This window comes from Amphibalanus amphitrite, unplaced genomic scaffold (genome assembly GCF_019059575.1).
Source record: "Amphibalanus amphitrite isolate SeventyFive unplaced genomic scaffold, NRLGWU_Aamphi_draft 000147F_arrow, whole genome shotgun sequence".
Lineage (NCBI taxonomy): Eukaryota > Metazoa > Arthropoda > Thecostraca > Balanomorpha > Balanidae > Amphibalanus > Amphibalanus amphitrite.
Genome location: NW_024881642.1, coordinates 790001 through 797101, shown reverse-complemented (window position 1 = coordinate 797101; position 7101 = coordinate 790001). Strand labels below are relative to the sequence as shown.

General features: G+C 48.0%; 1 long non-coding RNA gene across 1 annotated transcript; it reads left to right on the top strand.

Annotated features, from left to right (window-relative positions):
- The first annotated feature begins 915 nt into the window (after window positions 1–915).
- Window positions 916–2376, top strand: LOC122382813. Its single transcript, XR_006256737.1, has 2 exons — window positions 916–1118; window positions 1379–2376. It is a non-coding gene; the product is annotated as an uncharacterized LOC122382813 (long non-coding RNA).
- Window positions 2377–7101: the final 4725 nt, after the last annotated feature.

Below are 7101 nucleotides of genomic sequence, written 5' to 3'. Positions count from 1 at the left end.
AAATAGCAAAGATAACTACGGAAGGAAGACATGATCTCTCACTAGCCGAGACACATCACTCTGGCATGCATACAAATGTTTTATTCTGCGGCCACACACAGCCATTTACGCACAAACAAAGTCAGATTTGATTGATCGGAAGCTTAAATCGGTTGTATGATAAATGCAAGGCATATCGACGTCAGTTTTGTCAAACATTATGTCCCTATAAGATGCGTATTTTCTGTTCGTATTTTTGCAAACTAGCATCATTGTCATAATTCCAAGTACCTACGCATAATTCATGCTGCAACTGAATATCCTTCAATACCATCAATCTTCCTTTCTTACAAAGCGAGCGCTGAAAAAAATAAATTTGTGATGATGAGTAGAGTTGATTATTTGAATTGGACAAATTAATTCGTATATAATGTAAGATAAAAACACCAAAACCACCCAACGTTTCGTGTTATTCACTTTTTCAACACTGAGAAACACATTTTAGAACTTATACTGATAGTACTCACCTGAGTACCTTCGATGGTTTCCATTTTGCCGCTTTGAGGAATTGGTCTTTCCCGAGAACTGTGCATGGTCTCCACTTCGGTTTCAGGAGTGGATTTGGTCTTGACCGAGATAGTTTAGTACTGGAAGTTGTCTAGCTACCCGTGTAACGCTAACAGTCGGTCTGCGGTGAGATTCGAACCAGCAGTCATTCGGTCAGAAAGGATGGTAAACTTCTCACTTTTTTCCTTATAGTTCTCGCAGCTGACGTGTTTTGACGACAGATGTCAGCACAGAAGGAAACTAAAGGCGTAGGTGGCGCTGTGTTAAGAGTAGAGCAGTTTGAAGTGCTGCGATTCCATTTTCGCTTAGGAAAATAGCAATTATTGATAAAAATAAAACATGTATTTTTCAGTAGAAGAAACAATTTTTAATGAAAAAGAGCCTTACTATATGACACGATGTTTATCGATTTTAACAGTTCAAACCAATTCAAATGGATATCCCTAAGGAACATCTCTATAATGCCTCAGTGCTTCCGGTCCTTCCTTCCTCGAAAGCACTGCGAAGGCTGCCGGCAGCGTGGTTGTTCCTTTCGCGAGTTGGTGTCTGGCGCACAGCGCGAACGTCTCATGGTGAGTTTGTTTTCTGTATTATTTGTGTGCACTTAACAGCTTGAAAGTAACCACAGCAAAGGTAATTACTTACTCTGGGAGGTGGCAAAATCTGTGTGCCATTGCCCATTTTTGGGATATAGGTTGCGATTGGCGATTGCCATCTGTTTGCCAGTGTTAGCAAAATCTGCTTAAATACCAATTCGTGTGCTTTGAGGATATGGCTCAGAAATTAAGCGTTTCTGCCGTTTCTCTAATATTTGTCTTACTCTCCCTTTCAGAGCAAGAAGCCGTAGAGACGATGCTGATGCTCTCAATGTTGGACACCGAAGTGAGGCAACTCATCGGGCACAAGTACAACGCCAAAACGTCCCTGTTGTGTCCTGGCCCTGGGTCACGCGTGTCGCGCCTTGACAGCCGTGACCTTGAACGACCTTGACCGGCCGGGCCGGGCCGAGCGGCCGAGGGTCAGTATCGTCCGAGCGGCGCTGGTGTCAACACAGCTGAGTGCCGCGAGGTGAGGTGAGGCGTGTTCGCCGAGACGGTCCGGCCACAGTGAAAAAGTGAAATAGTGGTGTAATCGATAATATGCGTGGCCAGTACGCGAGTGAGATTGACCCTGTGCGCGACACCGATTCAGAGACGCACATAAGTTAACACCGTCGTGTCGGATCGCTCGTACCGGTGATGGGAAACAACGAGCAGCTGGAGCGTCTGATGGCGCTCATGGTTCAGCAGTCAGCAGGCTGCCATGCTGGAGTAGCTCCTCCCCAGCCCCAGCCTCTACCAGCCGCGCAAACTGTCTAGAGCGGCCAACCGGCTGTCGTCGCCTCCGCCGCTCCTATGGCTAGACTTCGGTCTCACATGGACTGCCGTCGGTAGTGTTCACATGCCAGCCCATACATTTTACCTGTATTAACTTTTTAATGTCTGTGCCTGTGTAACTATTGTACGTGCCTGTACTTAACAGTGTTTAAATTGTACATCGTTCGCACAGTCTGTGGACCGCCGCTTGACATGCATTTTTGCACTTACCTGCATTCCGTGTTAAAAGTAAAGTAAAGGAACTGAGCTGTCGTGCACCGGGAGATATTATGGTCTCTTGCTAAACGACACAGTTGAAACTCAGCACGCTGGTCGGTACTGACTGGGGCGGCAAGCGAAAGGGTTTGGGCAGCTTTTGAAACAAAATGTTCGCATCGAATGACTGCATCGCATGTTCTGTTCCAGAGTGAGTTTTTTTTTACATCTGACACAATAAATATACATGCCTGTTTTTTACCTTGTTTGTGCATGGAGGGAATGGGAAGGATCGAGAACGCGGATGCTGTGCCATGAAAAGCTGGCGCTCTACAGGGAGGGGAGAGGGGGGGGGGGGAATGGGTCGTGAGCGCGAATGCCGTGCCAGGAAAGCCGGCACTCTTAACCCTCGCCCGTAAACGGCGATCTGCCACCTTCGCCCATGCAGGGGGGGTTGGTGCGACCCCCCCTTGGCGTTTGAAAACGGAGCGTCGTAGAGCTTAGCGGAAAAAACCAACGGATTGCTCTCGCCGAGATCTCGCGATTGGTGGTATATTTTTTGGTCCTAGGTCAACATTTGACCTACTTTTGACCTGTCAAAGGTCAAATTTTCGGAAAAATAGACTTTTTTCAACTTTCCGCGGCAATTGCGGCAAAACGGTTGGAGATATCGACTTGAAACCTTCACTATCGTGTTCTTTGATCAATTCTCTATCGTTTGGTATGTATTTCGTTTCCCTAGCTCTAAAAATGGCGCGTTGGGAGCGCCGGTAGTCGGCAAGGTCACAGTCGGCGGCAGAAATTCGAAAAATCAAAATTTAAATTTTTGAAATCTGATTGTATTTTGGATTTGGGAGGTCCATTTGCTCCCTATAGAAGCTAATATTGCTGCATATTCCCATTGAGGTGACAAGAATTAGCAAAATAGTGGTTCGGGCGCTTTTCAAAAATAGTACCGGACGCTGTTCCTCTTGTGACGTCATAGCTCCGTGACCTGACCTGACCCGGTCAAGTTTCTTATACCATATGATAGCCAATACTTGCCCCAACATGCATGGGAAGTTTCATCACGATCCATCAACCGATCTCCGTACCACCGGCAGGAAACCTCGGGCGTTGGCACTCAGTTTGTGAAAATCCGGCCGGAGGCTGTTCCCTTTGTGACGTCATAACTCCGTGACCTGACATGACTCGGTCAAATTTTTTTTTTATCAAAAGATGCGCAAGGTTTGCCCCATAAGGTACCCAAAATTTGGCGGCGCTGCGCGCCGCCGTTTTTGCACTATTTCCGAAAAACCTCAGGGGGGGGGGGGTTGCACCAACCCCCCCCCCCCTACATGGGCGAGGGTTAAGTTGTAAAGTTCTCGGAGACCATACAGGATCATATTATGAGCGGGAATTGTGTTCGTTTATGATCTCATGACCTGGTAAAGGTTCTCATGAGAGATCATCCCGCAGTATAAGAGTACCTTATCCGGGCAAAGTTCTCGTTCAAGATAGCACACCATTCTCACTCGAGAACGTTACGGGAAAAACCTGAGAACTTTACCAAACTGGAGACCAACAACTGTAAACAAAGTTCTCCCCAATTGAGGCTCTCATACAAGACCAGAACGACCCCTGCATGGTCTCCGAGAACCATGGATAGGCTTGAGTGTTTCTCAGTGAAGGGTGATATGACACATTTTACCTACAGAGTCAAGTACGTTTTTTTCGGTTTCGTTGGAATATAGCGCGGGCACTTTTTCACAAATTTCCTCTGCCTTGCATGACATATTGATACATACGTACACACCTACTACAAATTAACGTCTTTCCTAGCCAACAGAGCAGACACCGAAGCTAGTCTAAAGCTAGTCTAAAGTCTAGTCACCTCGAGTGGATTCTTTAGACTAGCTTCGGTGTCTGCTTTGTTGGCTAGGAAAGACGTTAATTTGTAGTATGTGTGTACGTATGTATCAATATGTCATGCAAGGCAGAGGAAATTTGTGAAAAAGTGCCCGCGCTATATTCGAACGAAACCGAAAAAAACGTACTTGACTCTGTAGGTAAAATGTGTCATATCACCCTTGAAAAAGTGAATAACACGAAACGTTGGGTGGTTTTGGTGTTTTTATCTTACATTATATACGAATGAGTAGAGTTGCAAAGTTTTCCCAATGGGCTGCTACCGGCACCCACCCCACCAACCCATTCCCACCACCAACATTTTCTGGGATACGGGATACCGGCATGCTACCACGCCCCAAGCAAAAAAAAAAACGCCAAATTACCGGCATACTCGGCATACTAAAGAACCTGCATTCTTGATTCCTGTATGTTTGATGCAGTCTTTCAATGCAATCCAGTCATCCAAGAAACTTTGCGCGAGACGTTTTCTTGGATGGTTTTCTTGGATAGCTTGATTTCATCGAGGGCTTCTGTTTTAAAGAAAATTTGTATGCTTTGCTGAACTGTTAAGTAATTAGAACTGCCAGTATTTCAGTATCTAACGTGTAGTTATTGTTACTGTATTTTATTTATGCATATTTCGGCGTTTTTTAAGCAGATAACGAACGATATTAAGAAACATGCAGGAAATAATATCTAGGACCAAGGCCGTATAGATAAGGTAAAACCGTCCCGGGGTTTTTGCCGCCCGAAAACTTTAACATTACGTGACGTCACTGGAGACTTCGGCGCTCCGCGACGGTCGGCGGCGCTGCATGGTTATGTATGAGGGTTAGCCATCCCGGCGAGGCGTCGTAAATGAAGGAGTTTCGAGTACCTATTACACATTCATTATGTTTAATGGATTTACAGGAACGGCTACCCCTCTGCCAGCCCCACCTAACTGTAATGTAGCTCGCGGCCTCGGACCGGTAGCCTGCTCCTCCCCGAACGCCATTCCTTCAGCCCTGGCGTGTTACGACCCCCCCCCCCCCTCGCGTTTGGCCCCTGATTGAGCTAGAGATTCGCAGAAAGAACGAGCGTGTTGCCCGTAAAGAGAGCAAGCCGATGATGCCCAATTTTAAGGTCCTAAGTCATTGGATGACCTCCCAGGGCCAGGTCAGGTCAATGACCCAAAAGTCGGGAAAATCGGGACCTGTTAGAACGTCGTAAAGAGTGGCTGCTATGGGGTTTTTCGGGGCGCTGATCACGAATATCACGTTAGTTTTGATCACAGATGATGTCTTTATGCATTTAGGCCAGGTCGGGTCAGGTCAAGTCAGGTCAACCAGTACCTAGGGGTCCTGCCGAGCCGGGCAATAGAGGTGCTGTGGGATCTGAGTGCCAGCGGTCAGCCTATAGGCCGCACTATAGTGCGGCAGCTACTAATGGGTCGGGCCGAGGCTATACGTGGAAACACGTGCCACATATGCGAGGCTGAATCACACCACGTGGATGACCGATGTACCCTAGCAGTAGCACCCCCAGATTCGGTAACGCCTTCGGTAAAAGCGGCGGGGGCCGTGGTCAGTGACACTAACACCGCCGCTGGCGTGCGGTTTTGAGTTACGGCTGGTGAGCTGGACACGACGCTGAACTGCGGGCATGCAGAGGCTGTGAGGGAGGTGGAGTTGTGTTACACGGCGCGCAGCTTATAGGAGGCCCAAGAGCAGTCGGGCTGGAGGGGGCGACCAAGGCCCGGGGCGACAAGCAGCGTCCGCTTCTGCTCGGCATAAGATGAGAACAGCCGTTCCGATCAGCAGCGTCTGGAGACAGTGTGCAATCCAACCGTCCGATAAAGACGATCTTACTTTGTCTTAAAACGTGGATATGAACCAATGAACAATTAGTTGGGTTCCGAGCCGTCACCGTCTCTGGCCACCGTAGCTAGCGTCAGCGACACCGGCACCAGAGCCAGTGACCGGTGACAGGCTGGTTCAGACCCAATGTATCGCCACCCTCCCCCTCGTGTCAGACGAGTCCGAGCGAGTCGGGTTCGTCGATCAAGACTGCATGAGCTCAGCGATCATGAAATGTCTCAGCTTGGGCCTTCTTTATAACCTTGATGTGCGATTTATAGGCATTACTGGAACGCTCCGCACTGCAGTAAACACTTTAGATGGACCTTGCGCGCATTCCCAATGAATGTCACTAAAAAGGATATGCAAATACACACAGAAGAACACATGCACGCACCAACACAAGCTTCGCACGCACGCAGGCGCGCGCACACACATACTGTTAATTTGCAGCCTAATGGCCGTTGCAGCGTTTTAAGCACCGACCAATGAGAGCCGTTGGAGACCAGGTCTCCAGTGACGTAATCGCGCGGGGTAATGCAATTGGCCCCTGGGCGGCTCCAAATGCCGGGACGGAACCCCCCTGATCTAGGACTCTACCGCGACGAAATATTTCTATCTCGAGTTTTGAAAGAATTTCATGCACTCGGCCAAGGCCTCGTGCATGAAATCCTTTGAAAACTCTCGATAGAAATATTTCGTTTTCGCGGTATCGTCCAAGAATGTATATTCTGGCTTACCCCTACATGAGATGCCACATTTTGGCAATTTCAGTAACCGCCCCACCCAGCAGCCACCCATTGTCCAACTTATTACAATTCAATAGCCTCTTAGTGTCCAAAGTTTGAGTCATATGCTGATGTTTTTTTTATGCAAAATCAAAAATACCGGCATGGTACCGGCAAGACATGCCAGATACCACGAAAAAACCTGCGGTAGTGAAAAATTACCGGCATGCCGGTAGTGCGGTAGGGAAATTTTGCAACTCTAATGATGAGCTGCCACCCCGCTAGATGTATGCGGATGCATCGTAATGTCCTTGTTGTGCGAACTGCTCTGAATACGTTTGCGAGTCAGACGGACATTATACTGGGCCGAACCTTTCTGACTCTTTATTTACTAATTGAGACTTTTCACCGTGCCGACTACTAAGGAGTAGTCTTGCACCCATTTAACACCGAATTTACCCTATTGCCCCTACACTGAGCCCGTCTTGCCAGTCACCCCTCCCTCTCCCGTCGGGCTCTGATAAACCC